Consider the following 23858-nt stretch of genomic DNA (forward strand, 5'->3'; position numbering starts at 1 on the left):
TTGTATGTGTACACAAACATTCAGAAGAGGAGAAGAGCTGTCACTGTTGGTGTGCTCTCAAAGCAGCAGGGACAGAAATTACATGCCAGAAAATTGGGAGAAAATTGGGTGGTTGCAATAGCACGGAAAAAAAATGAGAAATAAAGATTGAATAGCATATTAAGGTAAACAGGTTAGATTATGCATATTGGCACAGTATCTAGTCACTAAACAGAAGGCATTTGAAGTATTAGTGAGCTTTGCATCTCTGGCACAGACCTCACATGAACATCAGTTTTTAGACACCTTAACTGCTTTCTTATGGTGAGGACTATAACAATTTCAGCCCTTGCTAGGATTTAGAGCAGCCTTACAACAGCTCTGAATGGCACTGTTCATTGCCCCAGGCTGCATTTGCTGCTAGGAGCTGTAAAACACAAAGTCAGCTCTAGGATGGGTTGTGCAGAAGGGCTGTGGTGTGTCCCCTCTGACGTACAGCACGGCTGCTGTATACTCTGCCACTGTGCATTTAACACTTACAGCGCTCTCTGAAGGATGTTCCTCCCTAATATTCAGTAATCTCAGTTTATGATTTCATTGCCAGAAGTTAAGATGGCTGTCTCACACATTTTGAAGCAGGGTATTTTTTTACTTAAGCATACCAGTGGGTGTCTCTGCACTGCACAGAACGTCTCTGTCTCCCCCTTTGCTTTATTCAAATGTCCTTCACTGGAATCAGGGAGTCAGTAAAGCACAACAGAATTCACGCTAAAGGCAGAAACAGAGTGCTTTCAGCATCCTGTGCATTTGTAACCATCTGCTGCTCATTATTCCATAACACTCTCCTTACAATCTATGTGTATTTTAGTTCATATGCATACCTACATCCCTGGGTACTTGATTCCTGTCAGGGATTTGCTCCCTAGCTATGTCTATTTCATCCTTATGTTTGGGTCCCAAAGGACTTTTGGGATCCAAATATAAGGATGAAATAGACATAGCTTCAGCCTGCAGCACTTACGGAGGGACAGCAACCACTGACCTCACTTCATATTTTTTACAATACTCTTAGGGTCCACCATGGGAGGAAGGGGGGGAGGGAGTATGAAACAGGGACAACAGCTTTCTGTTATTGTAATAAAATGGAGACAGAGGCCAGCATAAGCTTTATATACCCCTACCCAGTACCAGCAATCTTTTAGAGGATTAATGAGATTAGAAGCCCCTATTCTTTTGCTAATGGCTGTTTATTTGAAAAACGCCTTTTCTTGTAAACATACAGAAATGACCATATGTTACTCCATACTCAGTGCTGCCTTAGGATACTGCTAAAAGCAAAGAATAAATATCATGTTCCAACTGCAAATTTTACAAAAAAAAAAAAAAAATTTGCCCTTCAACTCTTTGTCTATAGAGTCTTACCTGGTTGAGGGTAATGCATAAAAATAGATTAAGACTATCCCTTTGAAGAATTGTGCTGCAGCTTATGCAGCTAACAATGCTAACAATCCATTTTAAAATCCATGGTTATTTGAATTCCACATGTATATTTGCAGAGATAATTTGAACTCTGGCTATATCCAAGCCTATCATCCATGAAATTGACACATGCAAGTTCCTTTTCATTGCTCCCAAATGTTGCAAAATATTTCCCATGATATTAAATATTTTCAGATGAAAGGAAGTTTTAGAGTCAGACTTAACTGAGCTGAACACTATTCTTGTTGAATTCCAAGCTTTTCCACATTGAATGAAACACATCAGGAAGGTAATTTTAATTATAGAGCTTAAAATAGAACATACGGCAAGATTCGAGGTTAAAATTAAATTCTGTATCATATGAGTTTATTCTCAATAGCTTGAAGTTTAATCATTGAGGCTGTTATTTCCTATGCTTGATCTCTTTTATGAATCAAATGTTTCTGGAAAATGATTCAGACATTTTTGAGGATGCTAAAGGATAAAATTAGATACTTGTAATGAGAAACAACTTTTTCAACCATTCTTGCAATGGGAATACTGTCCCTATATCCCTCCTCAGAAGGGATTAAGAACTTGAGGTCTGGCAAAAAAAAAAAAAAAAGTAGCTTAGAGCTCAGACAGGTTTTTTTGTAAAAACAAAAATATTAATATCTGACAAAGAACTGGAGCAGGAGAGAAATTAAGAGGATGACATGATAATATATTTACAATCTGTTGATCACTGACTGGTGCCATATGCTCTGGATACCAGTCCAACTTTGGTCTTTAGGTTGCTATAAGTTGTACTGGAGGTTGTTTAAGAGGCAGTCACATCATGTCACGGGTTGGGTGAATATAAAATTAGGTTTTCCTCTCAGCAGGCAGATCTCAATTTTCCTGTGAACCTACCCACAAATGAAAATATTTAACTTTTGCTTTAAATTCTTTTCTCTATGAGCTATTACTAGGATACCACAGCACAGGCAACTCAAGTGCAACTTCAGAGAAGCAGAAATTGCCCAGATTCTCTCCTGAGTGAAAAGTACAACCTCTCACCAGTCCAGTCCATATTCCATGGATTCATATGGCCAGAGGCACAGACAGGGCTCTCACTGCAAAACAAAGGACAAAACCAAACCAAACATTTTTAGAAAGTGGCTTGTGTGGCCCTGTATCAGCTATGTCTCTCATGTGATGTTGATTCTGTTGATTACTGTTGATGCCCACAGTAACTCATTTAGCCCAGGTGACAGACCATCATCTCATGAACACAAAATTCTGCAGTTTACTGTCAGTGTCATATACAGGGAAAATATTTCAGTTTTCTTTAAGTATATGTGAAAATCTGCATAAACATTTTGGGAAAAGAGTACTAGTACTTGTTGATGTTTCAAGTCATTAAGAGATACTGTGTTACCTTTGTTTTCTCATCCTAATATTTTTCTTACTCTAATCTTATGCATTAGAGTTTTACAAGGGCTTCATGGGTTTTCCTTTAAAAATCCCTGTCTCGTTCACTATAAAATGTGAATATATGTGATACAGCATCTCCATAATATTTCTTTATGTCTGAAACAATCAACTGGTTCAGGCATAATTTACAGCTAAGTGGTGCTAAGTAAAAATTCCTCTTCTTTTTTCATTGTAGACATGAGTGCATTTCCTGATGTTCTCCAAGGTTCTTGTCTTCAAAACCTTTCTTCCAAAAATACAGGTATGACAAGATTTTAGTATCTTCATTTCAGTATATGCATCTAAGATACAAAAGACATGTGGAAATTACTAAATAAATTGCAAATATCTCAGCAATTAGATGCCCTTTTTTATCAGAAATGCTAAACATTCTCCATATTCTTTATAGGCGAGGGAGACGGTAGATAAGATTACCTAAAGTCAGGGCTGAGACTGGCACTTCCAGCTGGTTGAATGGAGAATAAAGAGGACATCTACTGTTGTGAAAATAAAAATGTCTGAAGTGGCTTGTGCAGTAACACATACACTGTGAAAGATATGGAGCTTAGTTCTCCTGTCTTGTTAAGTTCTTTTAAGCACTTTCTGCTATTGAAATCATGCTGCAGTGTAAGGCTTTCAAAAGAAAATACACCTATTTCAAAGAAAGTCACTTCATTCAAACCTCAGTAACAATGCAAACATAATCTGTACTTTGGACTCTGGATTTTTGTGTTCTTTCAACATCATTTTGTGTGGGTAATATATAATGCATATTTCTATGTCACTTTTTATTTGCTTTTTAAAATAAAATATTCATCAGCCATACAAAAAGAAAGAATTCATTTACTTCAAAGAAAAAGAATTTCTGTGCAGTAGGATTCAGCATATCTGTAGAGGCTACAGCATGCTCCAGTTTTCTGAACAGCATTAAACAATTATTTGATGATATTTTAAGAAGTTCTTCTAGAAGGAGCAGAAGGAGTATTTCTAATGGAAGACTCTCAGTCACAGAAGGTACTTGTGTATTATATACTTAGCATTAATACCAGATGCTTTCTCCTAAGGTGTGGCAGATGCCTTGGACTTCTAGGACGTGTATTTGCACTAGCCTGCTAGTCATTGCTTATTAGCAATGTGGGATTTAACCTCCTTTTCCTAAATCTTATCTGAAATCCGCCTGACAGGACAAGATACAGAAGCCGCTACAGCCCTGCCTGTGGAGGAAATGGGAGAAAGATTAGTGCTAAAAATTGTATGTCCACTATTATCTCTGCTGTTGGTTGCCACCAAGGTTAGTAGTGGGTGGCTTCTTTGTTACTGCCATTGTCTTCAGCTGGGGCAGCTGGGCATGTCTGTCAAGGCTAGAATGCTGCAGTGCTTGCAAAACTACTCTGAGAAGATCTTGCCATTCAAATGTCTACAACAAAACAACCAAAATATCAGTGGTAACGACACAACCAAGTTTACTGCTTGCTGACATATTTGCTTGATGATCACTAGTACAGGAGATAAGGTGAATCAAAATGATGTACTGGAACAGCATCAAAATACATCACCAAAGACTACCATCATCTTCACTTAGTTTTAATTCTTATTTAGGAGAACAGCCCTGCTTAAATATTACATTTTGTAATTTTGTTTTCCTGATATCCTGTCTTAGGTAGTGTAACCTCTTCTTTATCAGGTTCAAAAGTTGTACTTCAGCTATTCTTTCCTAGTGTCCTGAGCTTTTACATGACAATGTAGAGGCTGAAAAGCATGCTGTAGCCCTACAGCTACAACATGAGGGACGTAGAAATCTGTCCCATACCTGATAGTGCTAATGAAAAGACTCCAACCCTGAAATCTCCATTCATATCTGAAATCTGTTTGGTCACCTTGTCTTGACTGCATGTTCATGTAGGTAAAGATACAGATGGATGATAGAGATAGAGAGAGATGATATTGAGATAGATACAGGCATGTATGCATGTTCCTGTGCACAAATAGATTTAGAACAATTTTCATCTGGAAGAAAATAATAAAAAGGACTATGTCCTAATTTTCATCCAATAAAAATCTTCTCTTTTTGAGCTCCAAAAAAGTCTTTAATCTTTTCAACTAAAAATGACAAAACTTAATGTAAAGAATTCTCATGGGACTGATGCAAATTGGCTTCTCAGTAGTTGAGATTTTCTGATAAAAGGCTAATCTTTAAACTCGACCAGAAACTTCCAATTCAAAAGATTATACTTTTTTCACTCATGTTTTTTCAAGCAAGGTATTTTTCTGCTAAAAGGACCCAAAAGTAGAGAAATAAAGGGAGAGGTAATAAAAGGCTCCAATGAATTCATTGGTGCTTTGGTGCAATTTGTGCTTAGCAGATACAATATTTCGGGGGACAAAAACCCCCAACAATTACAGTTGACAATTAATGCCTCTCTAACATTTTTGTGACTAATCACAACAAACTGCATCGTTACACTGCAATGCACACAAGTCCTCTGTTCAAAGGGTACTTTAGAAAGAAAAATTTAAATTCAGCCTATTATCCATCTGGTTTGGGGTTTTTTTTCATCCAGTGACATTCTAATGGAACATGTAGAAACTGTTCTGAACAGCAACTGGAACTTGAAGGTCTCTATCCTGGATAAATGACATAATTTCTTCTTCTTAATTTCTCTCCCATTAAATCTTCACTTATTTTCTATAAAGCTTCAGTTGGACACTCTTAATCCTGCTGGGATTTAGGAGCTAAGTGTTGCTGAGGTGCAGACTGTATTTGGGAAAATACACACTTCCTACAAGAAAATATAACATCCAGGGAATTTAAGTTATTAGAAGCTATAAGTTTGTATGACACAAGTCTTAGAGATCTGAAATTACTGTTAGATGTCACTTAGGTCCTTTTGTTAATCTGCCTGTCTACTGCTCTGCAGATATGTCAAGACCAAGTTGTAATACACTGGTCTAACCTACTCATACAGAAGCCTAACCTCTACTGAGGAAAGATAAAAGGCAGCTGATGTTAAATACTGAGAGTTTTTTAAGTTTCCTCATAATAGATACTGAGAAAACTGGGGAGGATGATTTAGATAAAAATGCTGTTGCCTGCCAGCAAAAGTAGTTGGAAAAGAATACTCAGGGTAATTAGCAGTAACTCAGAGTCAAAATGGGAAGGTGTCTGAGAGATGTGACAAGGGCCTGCCTTGGCATGGTGATCTTGCATTGTTGAGAGGAGCAGTTGAGAATACTACATGGCTTACAGTGGCAGAACAGTGGAGAGAAGGCTCTTGGCCAGACACAGGAAATAGGACAGTGATTATGTGGATGATTGTGATTAGATTTATTGCTAATACAATACCTAAATATTGCCAGTGCAGTACTTAAATAACAATTCTATCATCTATTACATGGATTATAGTGCGCTGAGGTTGTGGTCCCTCCTATTGAGTGAAGCATTTCAGTGAGACCCACTTGCTTTCTAAACTTCCATGTGTGGCTCAGTCCACTTAGTCTCAGATTTGCTCAACAGTTTATTTCTAAATGGTTATAATATAAGCCAGTTAAGCTAGAAACATACAGGTTCAAAGTCTTTGGCCTTTTAGAATTCACAATTTAAAAGCCGCATAACATCTATGTAGCTACTTCAGGATTTTGTGTCCCTGTTTGACTGGATCTTGGTGCTTTTCATTCGTGCATACAACAGGGAGTGTTTCCTATCTTTGGGCTGAACACACCCCACAGGAGTCCCTGCTGGGCTGTGTGTAGAGGTAGCAGTCCACACAGAAGCTGCTTGTAACCTTAGGAGACCAGTTTACCCAAGTGGCCCAGTTTCCAGCATCGTTTTATACCCGTGGGCAGGCTGATGAGCTCCAAAGTAAATGGCAAACTCTTCATCTCCCCCATCACTGGAGCACGTTAACTACGCAAGCACCTAGATGGCTCCTCCTGCAGTACCCACCTGGTGTTTGCATCCTTGGGCAAACCACACTGGCCATCAGAGCTGGAGAAGAGGGGCAGGGGAGCAATGCATGCAAAGACCCATCACACTTACTAAATTCAAATGTGGCATTGAGTCAGCCTGATAGAGGACAGGTTACTTCAAAGTAGAGTGCACATGTGGAGAATCCATCTGAGGAAAGCCAGCGTACTGTAGGAGAGGATCCGTGGGTTATTTGAGATGATTCCCAAGCACAGGCAAACACTGTCATAGTGCTGCAAGAAAAATCACACATTGTACTGGGACTTCGAAACAGCAACATACAAAATTTGTGAGCCAGTCCTTCCACCCACCACAGGTCTGGCAAGGTTCTATACCAGTGCCATGTTTATTTTTGGACATGACAACATATGATGTGGAGCAGTTGGACAGAGTTGAGACATGCTGAGAAGAGTCGCTGTGTTGTATGAGAAAATCAGACAAAATGGGATTGTTTAGCTTAGAGAACAGGGAACAGCAGTCTGTTACAGAAAAGGTGGAAGAGGTTCACCTGTTGTTCAAGCCCTAGCAAAGAAAACAAGAAGAGATGGCTATAAATTGCAACTAGGAAGCATCAGCTTAAATACCAGTGGTTTGAAGTCTCCAACTTAGGAGCTTTGTAAAGACAAAAATAATCTCACTAAAGATGACCCGGCCTCAGGAGATTGTCTGTAGCAGGTGATCTCTTTAAAGCTACTTCAGCCTTGTGATTGTCTTATTGATCTCTAAATCTCAACTAGACTGTTTTTGTGTCTCAAAAGCCACAGGCAATAGCAAAACCAATTCCTGGGTATTTTCAGTGCCAATTTTAGGTTATCCATGCCATAGCAATATTGTGTACTGAAGCTGTAAAAGTGTATTTTGCGCGTATTACTTTGCATTAACTGAATGATGAGGGAAACACCTGCTAGTTTCTATAAGAAGATAGTGCAACACAAACAGTGGCTACTTCATTCATTACTCTGCCTGAAGCCTGCTCAGCTTTACCATAACATGTCAATTTCAAAACAGAGAAATCTGCTGGAAATACCAAGGCAGTGCCTGAATTAATCACACCTACCTTCCTGTGTCTACTGTACAAATGCCTACAACCACACAACTCATGCTGATCTCTGTTCATGGTGAACAGAGAAACCAGGCAATTTTAGGATGTAATTCATTGAACTTAGTGTAGATATCAGTCTCAGGGTGAGATGAACAGAAATGCTTATTATTCCCCATTGACTAGAGGGAGACTTAATGTATAGCTCAGATGGAGAATTCTCCGTGGTTAATATCCTTATTCTCTAAGAAGAAATGTATCTGGTGTGTCTCTATTCAGAGTCCAACAGTATTGACCTAGCAGAATTAGATAAACAACTGTGATGACCAGCAGCTGTTTGAAGGAAAAGGGAGACCTCACTCCATCTCTCAGTTAACTCCTATAATCAGCTGCAGATAAAACTAGGAGGTAGAAATTATGAAGCTGAAATGACTGACCTGTAAGAAGGAAGTATCATATAAGTGATGTTAAAACCAGAGAATTAATATTGTAAAATCAGGGCAGATATCTTTCAGCTTAAGAGTCTGTTGATTGAAACTGCTGTGTACTGGTGTTTATTTTGAGTTAGAATGACTGTGTAGATTGAAAAGCATAATATCCCTTCCCTTGGGCATTCCAGATGAAGTGTGGAGGTTAGGTTCATGCTATGTATAGAGTTACATATTCATTATCAGATTATTGTATTTTCAATCATTAAAAAATAATCTAAAAGGAAGGAGCATGTCACTTCTAGCCTAAGATTTTTTTCTTGAAAATGTCTCCCTTTCCTATGTTAGGATTTTCTGTAAAACACTATTTTTAGTTGAGAAAAGAACAGAATGCACTCTTTAGCCTCAGTGTTAAGTACTTAACCCCAGCTTCCTCTACAATATCAAATTTCTTCCTAGATCCCCTAGTTTTCTTTTGCTCTGGACTCAACAACTATGTTAAATTAAACAATATAGCGCTGAAACTTCACCAGATATACAGGTTTTTACCAGAACTTCCCTTGAATATCAGGCATCCTGACTGGTTCTGTGATTCCTGGCTATTCTAAGTCGCCCTTCTTCTTCTCAACTTCTCCCTCTTCAGCATTTTCTCCCAGTATAATTCTCTCTCTTTATTACAATGTTCTGTTCTTGGGTTGCAAGAAAGTCAGATGCCATGCTAATGGTTGCAGTATATGTACCCACTTAGCAGGAGCCAGCCGTTACCAGGCTCCATTCTGAATATTACCTTGCACAGTGCTGGAATCATTCTCAGTCAGTCACTTGCAGGAAGGAGAAAAAGAGAAGAAAACTCTCAGCTCTGGGGCTACTAGAGACAATGTTTCCTCAAGTGCATACATTTTTAATTGTTTTTTTTATAGCTTGAGGATCCAGAATACGGAAACCAATGAAGATGAGCAAAGATCAACCTCTAGAAATTTGCCCTGCACACAGACCCTGAATGTATATACACAGCATCAGACTGTATTTCTTTTTGCCATTTTGAAAAACCCCATCAAGTCTGACAGGAAATAAATAGTTTGTATATAACACAGAATAAGTTCAGTTAATGGTATAATTAGGGATCTCTAGAAGATTTCTGAGAGTTCAATGTATATTACCCAGATGCATTAGAGTCCTGAAATAGCAGGTTGAAGAACCTTTCTCTGTACAAGAGGGTGTTATGCAGCAGTCCCTGGAGCTTCATTATAACACATTTTTAGATAGCTACCTCAAACTCATGTTGAGATGAAAGAAGACTATGTGTAGAAAGAGATACTAGTTAATTTCACTTTTGTAAGAGCTACAATACTTTCCTGTTCTTCACCATGAACCCCCAGCAAGTTTCCATGGATTTTCCAAGGCAAAACCCCATAATTTTGCTAAAGGGGGGGGGGGGGGGAATAATGATACTATACCTTGTAAAAAAGTATTACATGTTTTTTGAAGTGTGGAGTATTTGTAAATTTGGTGTGCATTTTAAAATTGCACACCAAATTGCATTTTAACTACTCAGCCAGCGCATGCCTGTATTTCCTAAATATCAGCATATTTTTAAAAAGTAATACACTGAATTTGGCTTTGCTAAAATGTATCACAGATAAAGCTGTTGTGTTACCCTAAACTGCTAAGTGCTGAAATTCAGACACTGTTAGAGAAATTTATTGACTTTCTTGTCACTGTCTCCCACAAGGATTGAGAAGACCCTTACACAGAAAGGCTTCCCATTTCTGATGAGGTTAATAAAATGGTGAAATTTGCTGGATCAAGATCCTAATTTCCAGCTTAGCATTTTAAATACAGTAGGAAAACAATTCATCAATGTTTAATGTGCATATTTACTTATTTTCCAGTGACCTCCAGATAACTGACATGTTCCAGACTTCAGTCACTGAAATTGCATTATAAATAAACAATATAGACACAAAAAGCCAAATGCACAGGTGGATAAATGAGCAGATCCCAGAATGCCACAGGGTTATTGCTCTCTGGAGTTAACACTGAGAACAACAATATATCCCCTTACTATGATTTAAATTGTCTCCTCAAAAGAAGCAGGTGCTCCAAGCAAGAGACCCAAATAGCTGTGGGATATTCTGTAACACAGTAGGAATACAAAACAAACAAAAGATGAGAGAACGGACTGAGTGCAAATCAGAATAGAGTGCAAAAGTGTCTACTTATTCCCCAGGTGTTTGCCTAAGGTTGACACAAGATGCAGATTGTTCCTGTGTGGGTAAGCAAGGATTGCCATGGAAGCAGATGCAGATGAACACTTGGGCTGTGGCCAGGCTGCTTCTGATCTGGCCTTAGTCTGCAGTGGTGGAGAGCACAGAGACACCATGTAATGGGCCCAAAAGCACCCACAGATCCAGGGTCATTGTGTAGTGGGAGATCATGTGGTTTTTGTCCATTCAGTTTCTGTTTTTCAAACAGAATCTGAAAATCAGCCGTGTCCAGTTAAGTTCAGCTGCATTAAGGACATGAGGACACGTTTCAGGCATCAGCAGTGACACTGTCATGCTGTTAGGTGATACTTTCCAACAGATCCAGGCATCTCCACAAAATGTTGCAGCCACATGCCAGAAAGGCTCCTTCTGTGTACAAACCTGATATCAGTAAAGCATAAAAGAGGAAATTACCAGTAATGATCCCATAGGAAACAAGAATTTCAAAGCCATATATACAGAAAGTAAAAATCAAGACCAGAAAGTCACTGTGAGGTAGCAAAATAAGATTAAAAAAAATCCAAACACAAAATCCAAATACAAAACAAGCTAGCAGCCTGGCAGCAGTCTCTTTGGAGCTCTATACTGGTTTTCAGCTCACAGCTGCTGAACACCAGCTGTGTACACCTTATGTGGCAGCCCACATGCTATTCCTGCAGCTTTCCAAAGCCCCCCTTGGTGAGCTGACCTTTTAGAGAGATTCTGGAGAAGGAATACAGTGTTTTCTGCCTAACCAAAACGAAGGCAAATTTGCTGAAAATTAAAGCTTTAATGTATCCCAGATATACATTACTGGCCAGCAGTGCACTGGAGAGAACAGAGGGGCTGATGAACACATCACAGGTTCAACACACCTGAGGCTGATGAGCTCTCTGCTGCTGTGCTGGTGGAACTAAGAAAAGTAAGTGTAATCTCTACAGCCTTACTGTTCCTATTGCTAAAGAGTTTCCTACAGGTGTCATTATTGGAGTAACTACTTTCAATGTCACCTTATATTTGCATTAGAAAATTTTGTTCAACTTGCCTTTATTATTGACAAACTAAGATGTTTTACTTGTCATTTTCCATGCCCAAATACAGTCTTTAACAGATTTCTAAAATGCTGATGTTTCTCTTCAGGAAACCCTAGAACTTTATCCTTTGGAAATGGTCTTGTCATTAGATGGGGATGTAGTTTTTGTGCTGTTACTTCTGTAATTTTGGTCAAATTCAGGCAAATGACTGCTCAAGGGAGTAAAGACTGCCACTGTTTTACAGGTTAAAGGTGTAATGTGTCAGGGCACAATAAGCACGACTGAGTCAAAATGCATTCAGGCAAAAAAAACTAAATGTGCCATGTCTGGTACAGAGACCAGCTGGCCTGACATTGCCCATGGCATCATTATAATCTCTCTCTGTACAGCAGGGGGGCTTCATTGCTGCTGCCTGCTGGGAAAGGTCTCTGGCTGTGCTAGTTTCCAAATGGTGCCAGTGAACTGTTTCTCAGAGTGCTCATTGGTCCAGATCAAAACTGTCACTGGCACCATCACTTAAGAGTGCAGACAGGTGGGTGTCAGTACCCCAAGACTGTTTAATTTACTGGTGCAACTTTGATCTCAGAGCTCTTATGTGTCATCCTCACATGCAAACATGCTTCATACTCCCTGTTCTGCACTAAGCTTGAGTTGCATGAGGAACAGAGAGAGAATCTGTGTTAGCCCAGAATTACCTGTAGCAAGCCAAACTTTTCTTGAAACTGCTTTTTTTGCCCAACTTTGGGAGACCTTTTTTCTCACTTTGGGGTCCTGGTATTGAGCTAGAAGCAGCCTGACCCAGTCCCTGCTAGGTTTGATGTGCTGACCAAGGTGGTACTGGAGCAGACAGGTCAAAGAGGAGCATTGGAGAGTTATCAGTTAGAGCTGCTGGAGAGACAAGGAAGGCCTGGGCAGGGGAAACAGCATCAGGTGGACAAAATTGGTTGAAGCTCTGTGACTAACATTTCCTGTTAAATAATGCCGAGCCATTTCCAGGGTAAATCCACAGTGCTACTTTGCATAACACTTAGCATATACTCACTGAGACATCTTGGTGGAGAAAATAGTCTATGCCTATTTTGTAAAAAAATTGCTACAATCCATACATCAAAAAAACAAATTAAGCTTGAGCAGAAAAGTTTCATTTTAGCACTTTGTAACTTTTTAGTGTTTGTCTTTCCCACTTCAGTAATGAGATTTTGAAACAATTTCCTGTTTTGACATTTAAGATAAAATGCATGAATATGTATTTATCCTTTCTCTACAGAGATGCTGTGAACATTCTGGTACTATAGATAAGTCAAAACACTCTTGGAAATGCAACGTGAAAAAATATAGGCAACAATATTTTAGTTTAAATATTTTAAGCATTTTTACTGGTTTGTTTCAGACACAAGGGCCATAGGCCATCCTTCAGGCTGAATTCAGGAAGGATGGCACATGTACAGTTGAAGTGCTCTGTTTGCCCCTGCAAACGTTACCAACTTACAGCTGTAGTAATAAGCTGCTGAAGAACATGTTGCTTTACTACTGGAAAAATGAATTTAGAATAAAGACAGGCTGTAGTTAATTACAAACACACTCAATGCTCACATCTGAGAGCTCTTCAGTCATAATGAGAGCAGATATTCTGTATTTGGTTTAAGACATAGTAAAAGAAAATTGACAAACTGTCTGTCTGATAGTAAAATTAAGAACTCATTGACTCTCTGGGTTGCTTAGAGTTGGAAAGAATTGCCTTCAGATAGATTACTTGAACTCTTGTGTTTTGTACCAGCATCTGTGCAAAATCAAACCTGAGGAATTCAGTGTTGGTTTTATCCACATACACCATCCTCCAGCAGCCTTTTCTGATAGGGAAGCTGTGTCAAGCTATTTCAAAACTTCACCAAGCTTTAGACATGGGAATAAAAGTGATGACCTGACAAAATACAAATGAGATTTAGATCTCTTTTAAATATTACATCAGATGGACTATAAACTAATGAATATAATTGAGCCTTTGCTTTGCAGTAGCAATATAGGATATAATTGAGATAATAAGTCAGAGAAAGAGACTTAAAAGGAGGCAACCTTTTAATACAGAGCTTACATTAACTTTTATTTATTCATCAGATCCCTTATTGGAATTATGAGATTTGGAGGCACAATATGTACTCATTCTGTCATGATGGCATAAAACATCCTTATTGTTTGGGCTCAGTTGTAAGTGCGTGTATGAAACAAAAAGCTAACACAAGATTAAAAATGGGGTCAAAACCAGGGTGATTACATTTTTTGTCACATCTGGCATTTGGTGATTATTTCAGTCTTACAATGCAAGAGACCAATTCCATAAGAAATGGATTATCCATACACATATCATGAGGCAAACCCAGACTCTCTCCTTATATTAAAAAAATGTTCCTTTATCTCCCAAGAATACACTGTAGATTCTCCAAGATTCCATATACCTGTTGGTGTATTTTTGAATCAGGTGCAGCGATGAAATTGCAGCACTGCTGTGAGGACTCAGATTTACATCATCAGCAGACATCACCACCCTCTCCTGACCTTTATTTTCCTTGACCCTTTCGGACATGTTGGTCAGTATGTGATTGGAATAGTCAGCGGGTTAATGAGGATTTGGCTGGCACTCAAGCAGCCTGTGTTCCTGGGGTTCACACAGCGCCAGTACAGGGCTTGAGGAAGTACACTGGATTCAAGACAGGGAAAAAAATGGTCACAGTTAGGATTAAAATTCTAATGAATTTGGGCCACATGCTCATGAAGGGACCAACTAGACAAACTGCATGTTTTTGCAGGGCTGTATTTGTGAGAAATGCTCCCAATAAATACCAGAGATTAACAATACAACTCATAACTATTCGAACAAACTTTTTCAAAATGTCTGTCCCACATTAAAACCAGAAATTTCTTTTCTCTCATGTACTTGCCATTTTTTTTTCCAGGATTCATTTTTCAGCTCCACAAGACCCTTATCCAGGTGCTTTTCACCAGCTTTGTGTCCCAGCTTTTTGTCATCTTTTATGCAGCCTGAACTCCACACAGCTATTTATGTGCACCACTAAGGATTTCTGTGCCTCTTAAAATCTGTGCCTTAAACACTTGGGTGACTATTGTTTTTTTTTTTCAAAATGAATGTGTAAAGCCTCCAGAGGTGCCAGTGGGAAGTCAGAGGGTTGATATGCACTGTGTGTTCAGGGTTGTACAACATGGGGAGAAACTGCATCTTAGATTTCAGGTTGCATACAAGGACAATGTGAGTGTGCATGGGAGCGTCTTGGAGGCAGTCCAGATTCCAGGTTCTAGATAGCTCAGTTAGACATAGAAGATATGATGGGGTCACAATGAACTTAGACTTTTGTGAAAGGGAGCAGATATTCTCAGCAACAGACCCTTTTTCTCATCATCTGCAACATTGTATAGTACTGCAATGTCTTAAAGCCCAAAACAGGGAATCATTTTAGATTCTACTTTTCGTTGTTTCTACACAAAGATACAACAACAAAGCACTCTCTGGAAATGCAGTGGTTCTAAATATTCTCCTTGGTTACTTCTGAGGTTGTTTAGGAGATTAATAGATTTCAAGTATTCATGGCCAAGTCTGCAAGTCAGTAAAGGGAATGCAAAACTGGTCAGAAATGGTGTCTCTACATAGAGTTAAATCCCATGTAATTTGGGAATTGATGAGTGTTTATTCCTTTTTAATTCTGAGAGAAGCCTTCTGTTAGAACAATATTTTGTCCAGCATTACATATTCCCTTTATCTAGGGAACTGGCAGGGGAAGAGGACAGAAGCTCTTCAGGCAGTAGAAGTTGAATTTAATAGGATTCAGAGAAGAGATTTAAGGAGCTAATCATCCTTATAGCTGCTCAAGTTCAATTTTTATCCCCCAAAGCTACTAATTTTTTAAGCATGTATTTTTGGCAGTGCTTTGCAGCAAATATCTCCCCTTGGGGCGCATAGCAATGTACAGGCTGTATGACATAAATGAGCTTCTTTGCCATCCCAGTAACCCATAAATGTCAGTGACACATAAAACGAGGTATTCCCTCATCTCAGCAGGCTGACCTAGCCCAAGCCTTACACTTAGTAAAATCAGAGAAGGACACAGTGGCAAGCAGAGCTACAGTGCTTAGATGCCAGGATCCAGAGTCAGAACTGACAGTATTGGGTGCCCACAAAGTACCATCCAAACATGAGTGAGGGTCTACACCAGGATTTTAAAAAATTGGCACTTCCCCCTCTGTCAGCCAAAGTAAAAGCCATAGATGGCTGTATGTTTGATATCTCAAACATATATTGATATACATTCCATTTAGAGGAAAGAGGGTTAGAAAATGCAAACCAAGCAGATTATTTTTTTGCATACATTTATCCCTCTCTCAGTTACCTCTATTGTGAATTCAGTGTGATTTAAATTAATGGAGTAAGAGGGACATTGTCCACAATTTGGAAGGAGATATTTCAGAACTATTTGAGCACCCCTTATGCCTCATTGTCACCTTGTTCTCATTAACACAATGCTTGTCAAAGAGCTGCAAAGTGCTTTTATGAGTGAATAGGTAGAAAAGTGAAATAACTGTGAGTTTTGGGGTTTTTATCAACTCATTTCTTCCTCATTAACTTTCTTCTTAGATGAGAGAGATATGCAGCCCTGCTTTCCTTGAGTTCCCAAAATTCCTGGCTTCTTTGAACCTATCTTGAACAAATCTACTATCTTCATATCACATCCTCCTTAAAACACAAGGACATTATTTTAGCATACTAAATGCAAGGACAGCTGAACAACTCACCTCACAGCAATTTCCTTCAAAAGGAGTGCGTGTCCTGTGTCTATATGGCAGAAGAGGGTCATTCAGAGTGTCTGGGCTCACTGCCCTGCTCTGGGAGACAGCCAAGATTTGTCTGAAGCTGGCAGCCTTGCTGCCAGGGGAGACAGGCTGTGGAGAGTTTCTCATCATCTGATAATTACTGCAGCACACTGAAAGAAGAGTAGGGCTGAAATTGGCCAGATCTGGAAGGGTTGAGATGCCACCACCATTTTCAGCAAATCCTACAAAGCTGAAGGCAGCCCATGTGCAGATGTTAGCGTCTTCCCATCTCTGTCCTTCCAGGAGTCCCAGAGGCAAAACTCCCAAATGGTTCCTGGGCACAGGAGGGAACAATGAGCTCTGAAAACATTCAAGAGAAAAGCAAGCCTCTCTGCTGACCTAAAATTCCACTTTAGACAGCTGCATAAAAAACACCCCACAGTCTTGACTACTTCAGTTTTCAGAATTAGCACACAACCTATGTAATGATCATCCCAAGAGATGTCACATTCCTCAAATCCTCCTATGAGTCCTTACAGGTTTTCAGCTACCAAGTGCTTGGCAACACTTTTTCTGTACTGTCAAACATTTTCTGTATTTGCTTGGATAGAAGCTGTTTGAATCCTGTAGGTTAAGTACTGGGACGAGGCTGTGAAGGTTAGTAAGGACTGTGAAGATACATTGAAAACACTTGGAGGACAATGGGTTGTTATAAAAAATGTTTGGTGATTGTGGAAAAGGCCAATAATAAAAAGACATCTAGAAGAAGAAAAAAGTCAGTGAAGATGAGGAGCCAAGGCTACCTGGGTCTTCCACCTGATTGGTATCTTGAGTATAGCAACTGTGGCCATGTTGAGAAAGGCAGAAAGAGCCATAAATCTCCCCAGATGAATAAAGATGGGGAATTAAATGCCAGAGAGAGTACCTGGATCTTATTTTAAATGTATTTATCTTGTAGTCACAAAACAGAAAAGTTCAAAACTGTACTTTGTCTATTATATCTTTTCTATCTAGGTAGAGAGGTCCTCAAGAACGGCAAGTCAGTGTCAGTGTATATTGCTCATGCTACCTGAAAATAAAATCTATCCTATTTCAGGAGCATCCCTCTTTTTGAAATCCTTATCCTTACACTTGAAGAAAAAGATATTTAAATTGAGATTGCCAAGATTGTCTGTGGATTTGGACGATAAATTTGTATTTATACCTGTAAAATTTGGGGAATGGGATGTTTCATTGCAATTTCGAATTATATTATTTTAAATGTTTTAGGGGTTTTTTTTGCTGCCAAGTTTATAACCTGAAAGATATGCATTATTACATACAATAACAACAGAAGCCATTATTACACAGGTGGCCTACTGAAGGCTTATTTTATCACATTTTTATAACATTAACATGCTCATTAGAATACATGATCATGTATATCAGATGAATGCCAAAACCCAGTAATCACACAGTCACTAGGAGCTTCTCCTGCACTCCCACAAAAGCTGCACTCATTTACTTTCAAACTTGTGGCTGTGAGCCAGTGGACATGGGCAGCCTAAACTTATCAAACAAGGAGCTGCTTCTTCAGTTGTGAGAATCTTGCAGGCTGCAGACCTTCGGTAACTTCTGATGCCACTAAATCAAAAGCCTGACACAATTACTGATTCTGTGTGGGAACTTGCTTAGACTTGCTTCATTTCTCACTTAACCAGAGCCAAGCTTTCAAACCTGCCCAATTTCTGTGATATTTGTAAACTGCTGATAATACAGAACTATATTCATCAAACATTGTTTTGCATTCTGATAAGAAAAATAATTAGCCTAAGCATATTTCTATAATTACAGTAAAAAGCTTTGCTTTTCATGATGCTAAAACTTATTTTTAATTGGATTTACAAGCTGAATTAACTTTTATATAATTGCCTAGGCCCTGTAGTTCAGCTGTTAAAAATCGTTATCCCAGCTGGCCCCGAGCAGTCTTTCCCCACGTCTGACCAACCAGTCCTGAATACAGACACATGTGAAGGCTGCCTCGTGCTCCAGGGGGTGGTGGAAATGTAGGAAGCTATCAATAGCCAGCTCAGACTAATGAAAGCACATCTCTGCAGGGCCTGATCAAGCTGATGATTGTTTGTTAATTACATGGGGCAAGTTCAATGGCATTTCACTGCAATAGGTTATGTCTGCTTGACCATGATATCTACTCAGTTTAGACACCCATTTACATTGCCATTTTCATACTGGCAAAATGCAGAAACTCCTATTAAGTGAATAATTCAGAAATAAATGGGGTTTTGCCACTCGTATCACGTAAACTCACAAAGAATTTTCATTGTGTATGTATGGAACAGAAATACCAAGGTCTACTTACCATTTTGGTATCTAATGTCTCCTTTCCAAAAGAGAGTTCTCAGCCTGTTCTGTGTAGCTCCCCTTTTCATCCTTACCTCTGCACTTCTCTCAAGTGAGCTGCCTGTGACTGCCTCCAAAAGCCCCCCTGCCCACATTTTTCCTTGCTTTGTGAAACTTCTCTGCACAGAGATTTCACAACATTTACAGAAGAAGAAATATTGTGTCAGCCAACTCATTTTCTCTTTTCTTTCAGCAAGTCAACCATTATATATTTTCTTGGTATCCCATCCTATGTGAGTTTTTGTGCCTCTTTCTGTTCAGACTTGGGTCTCATCTTGTCTCACCCTTGTCTGAATCAGAGTAACAGCTCCAGATAGTTTCTGCACTCCTCTACTTCCTATTTTTTTCTCTCTCCAAATATTAGTAGTTCTGTCAAATCTCTGTCCGTCTCTCTGTTTCTTGGAAAAGGAAAGTGGTCTTTGTTACAGTAGAAAGGGAGTATTTTTGAGACCCATACATTTTCTGCACATGCTAATGTACAGCTCATGAAATTGGAAAGGGACTATTTTGGACCAGTAAGAGTGTTTAAGGGCTCCTTTGACACTGCAGAGTCCAGATTTGTTTATTTTCCAATGCAGAGAAAGAGTGCCAGTCATGGAGTAAAGGATGTCTACTCTGATATGTTCACTTAAGGTAGAGGCACAGGAAGAATCTGTGCTCCAGAGACATGGTCTGTACCCAGCCAGCCCATAAACAATGATAAATGGTTCAGCTGCAGGTCTGCCTTCCCAGAAATCATTTTATACATAGCTATGAAAACATTCCAGTCAAGCAGTCAGATGTTATCATAGCACCAAGCTCTGATCCCTGGGGTTACATAGGATCTGCTCAGAACTGGAGTCTCAGTAATGGTTTTTTCCTACTCTTTACAGACCTTTATACAGCTTCCAAATCTGAATCACAGTAGCTGTATTCAGTGCCTGAAAAACAGTTCCTATTCATTATCATCCCTCTAGTACTCCTTAGGCTGCCAAATTGCCATCAGTGCTTTTACTCTCAGTTTGTGTGTATCTTCCTGTCCCACTGGCTCAGCTTCTTCTTGTGTTCTGTGTTCTTTCAGGAATGATAATTAAAAAAGATACCATGCATTTGTTTAAAGTAATACCTTTTCTCAGTGGCTGAGAAAAGGTATTTTCTCCAGCTGCAGGCTAGGGCGCTGACTTGCACATCATCTCCTACAGCCATTCACTGCAGTTCAAGCCTGTGAGATCCCATCACTGATAGCTGTGGACCCACCACAGGAGAGGGCTGGGGGACCTCACCTCTTTGCCATGTCAATTCAAAACAGAATCAGGCTCCAAGGGCTCCAAACTGTCAGGGTTCAGCTTTTCTTTCTGCAGCTGTGTGGGCAAAACTAGAAGCTTCAGGAAGTATTATTTTGTCCTTTTTTGGGTTTTGGATGGTATCTAGACATTCACAAATGATAACTAAAATGCTGGGTGATGGATTATTGCCATCAATATAATCTTGGAAATTTTTGTATGATACCCATGTGTGTTTGTAGCCATTTTATCTTCTTGGGCATAATGTCAGGCTATTTTTCAGGTACATATCATGATTTATGCCCTTTCTCTTAGAGTGAAACTTATTTCACTGGAGTAATCACAGTTTCCAGTCTACCTTTTATCAATGACATCAACTCATTCACCAGCCTAATGCTGCATTATCCCAGGAAAATCACATTGTTGTGGTGTTACCTTTCCCCAGAGGAGGCTGAATTGCTTTTATTACTTGCTGCTTGAACAACTGCTAATCTTATTTCTGGAGTTCTTCCAGCAGGAGGACTATACTTCTGACATGATGGATTCAAATCATCCATGCCAGCATTTAACAGACTCAGATATCTTTCTTCAAGGGCAGAGATTTGATTTCCTAAAGAATCTGTAACTTAAGGACAAGTGGGGTTTTTGCACAGTTCCCCATTTATTCTCCTGTTTTAATGAACTTGCCCATATTTTGAGTTTTTCTGATTCCAAATTGATAATTAATTGCACCTACAGCAAGACTCTATAAAGATTTACAACCGCTAAGTTCTATGATTCCTGTCCGTATTGAAAATGTAAATTACCCAGAATTTGTTGTTCCTGTTTTCCTGCATTAATTTTCCAGACTAACATTTTAGTTTGCTAACCTGAACTGCTAAATCATCTGCTTATGTTTAATATTCAGATTCCCAAACTTTATTGATTGTACAGGTCTAGGGCCAAGAGCTTACGAGTAGTCACAGGACAAATCCATATCATACCCAGCCTTCACCAAGGTAATGCTGTGGTTGTATCCTCAAAATACACTGAAGGGATGCTCCCATTTTGAAACTAACAAATTAAATTCCCCTGAGATTAGGCAGTAAATCTGCAGCAATTAACTTCTATTCAAAAAGCTTTCAGCTCTCACATTGAATAGAATGCCTACAACAGGGTTCCCCTGGGTCTGGGGAAAGAGAAGAGATCTGAGGATGGTGGAAGAAGCAAACAGGAGCCTTTCCCTTGACCACCAAAAGCCCCTCCCCATCCCCATCATTCCCCTTCTCCACCAGCCATCACATAGTTGCTGCAGGGACAAATACATTCCATGTCAGCTTGCTCAGGAATCTCTAAGCAGTACTACTGAGTAAATTCGTGTGCCTCAACTTCTGCTTTTAGCTGGAGGTGAAAGGCAACTGAAAGGCAACACCCTTTCAGTTCTTGGGGAAGAAGAAAGTTAAGCTGGTTCCTTCTGCTATGAGGGACTGATCCAAATAAATATCTTAGAGAAGTAAGTGGATAGGGGCAAGTCTCATGGGTCCTGCTGTGTCTCCATTTCCTCTCCCAGTCCATAATGTGCATTTTTACCCTTAGCAGAAGGATTTAAGACATGGACCTGAGACTTAGAGTTGGCTGCTATTTAAGAGAATTTGCAAAATAGAGAAATATATTATCAGTGTGTCTTGTGAGAGGATGAAGATGAATTTAAAGGCAAAAGCTAAGTTGTTTTTTTAAGCAACTTAAATCGGATGCAAAGGGCCCAATCACATTTTTAGTATCACTTAACACATTGGGATTTCTAAAAGCCTCACTGTGCTTTTGTAACATGAATAATAACCATAACAGATTCCTTCTGGTAATGGATCTGGTCTCATGGAGGAAAATCACAGACATATGAGTAGAAAAAAATTATTTAATTCAGATCTCTTTTCCACGTTGACTGAATTCTGACAGTCCCAGTTTTTAATTTTCATAAAGAAAAACCTGCCTTTTTCCAACCTGTTCAGTCCTACTCAGTGGGAGCAGTTTGTCATGGGCTGAGGAGCAACTCTTCTCTTTCACTTCTAGAAGGTCACATGGTTGTCAGGGCAGCACAACAGCAAGCTGAACCCACTGGAAAAGTATATGCTATGAACAGTGAAAATTGATCCTATTTCCATTAAATTCAACACATAAATTTCAATTTGCCCTTAAGGCTATTACCCACAGGAAGTTACTAATTTTGAAGCTGATGACATACATGTCTGTAGTCTATCACTTGTGGTTTGACTATCCAAAACATAAAGCAGTGTTTTCTCAGCTCAGAGGTTTTAGTGCAGTGCGAGGCCCCAAAGGGGTCTGGATTCTGAGAAAAAAACTCTGCACCCAGATATTAGGTCATTAACAATGAACTGCATTTCTAAATGGAGAGTGTGAATTATTTAATTATCCATTTAGTGGGAACATGATTGCTAAATACCCTTTAGAATAAAGTATTTAAATCAACCCAATTCTCCATGGATGTCTTATTAACTACTATTTGGTAGAAGAGTGGCTATTACTTGGGTAATAGCCACTCTTTTCCCTTAAAAAAAAAACACTTTAAGGCATCACACAAATATGCATGCAGCAATGGGCAGGCAGTTTCCTTTTAGGCTTGGGCAGTCAGCCATTCATCTCTTGCTTTTTGTTTCAAGGTTAATGCTTCCTTCATGTCATAGTGGCAATAAAGTGTTTCTAAGTGAATTTATTCTTGCCTATTTATGGAAAAACAATGTGAAGATCCCAGAGATTAATTTCTTTCAAAGCTGCAGAAACAAATACATCTGTGGCAGAAAAGTCTTGTTTTGGTCACTTGCACTGCTTTTATCTCTGCCTTTTTTCTCTGGTCTGTTGCTTACCTATTTCCTCACCATCCTCACCTCTCCTATGCTCTCTTCTTTGGCACTTACCCCTGAATTCTGTTGGGGTGTTAATGCTTGAATCAGTGTATATGTGAAATGTATCTTCAACTGGGTACACCTACATCATACACGCTGGCCACCCTATGTATACCATATGTGCATGTCTTTTGGCCTCTGCACTTTGTTCTGTTCATTTTTGTTGTTAGTTCATATCCTTAAAACTCAAATATTTTTTAAAACACATTTTAAATAGACATCTTGAATAGCGATGATTTCTTGTGTCTCAAGCAAAATATAGAATTTTATTTATTTAATTCTATTATCTTAAGAAATAGATCATGCCAAATGAGAAAAGAAAGCAGCCTTGGAAAACCAACCTGTTGTAAAACTCGTCTGTGATCACAGAGCAAAAGCTGAGCCCTGCAATAAAATCCAGCAGCACATAAGATCAATTACTCTATACTGTCATTAGTTGGGGAGAGTCTTCAACCTCACAGAAGAGTGGAATATTCTCCCTACTAACCACTTTGGATTTTATTTCACAGCGCAGTGAACTCAGTGGGATTTTGCTTTCTGGTAGGCATGGTCACTTCTCTGCTTGCAAAAGTACATATGCAGAACTGAGTTTTCTAAACCAACTGTTTATTTCCTCAGAAAATGTGATTGGGTAATTTTAGGGAGTGTTATTTAAAGCTGAAGGATCCCTTCCCTCTCTCCATCATCTCCCTTTTCAGGGTGGCACATTTGCCTCAGGGCTCTCCAGAGAAGTGCAGCTATGTGTATGTTCTCAAAAAGAAGGTGCAGAATGAGGTGGTAGCCACAAGACCAAGGAGCACAGACCTGGTCTTGACAACCATGTGTAGACTCCACTTTGCAGGGGATGAGCTGCCCCCACTGAGGCTCAGCCTGAC

The sequence above is a fragment of the Melospiza georgiana genome, chromosome 4, assembly GCF_028018845.1.
Source record: "Melospiza georgiana isolate bMelGeo1 chromosome 4, bMelGeo1.pri, whole genome shotgun sequence".
Classification (NCBI taxonomy): Eukaryota; Metazoa; Chordata; class Aves; order Passeriformes; family Passerellidae; genus Melospiza; species Melospiza georgiana.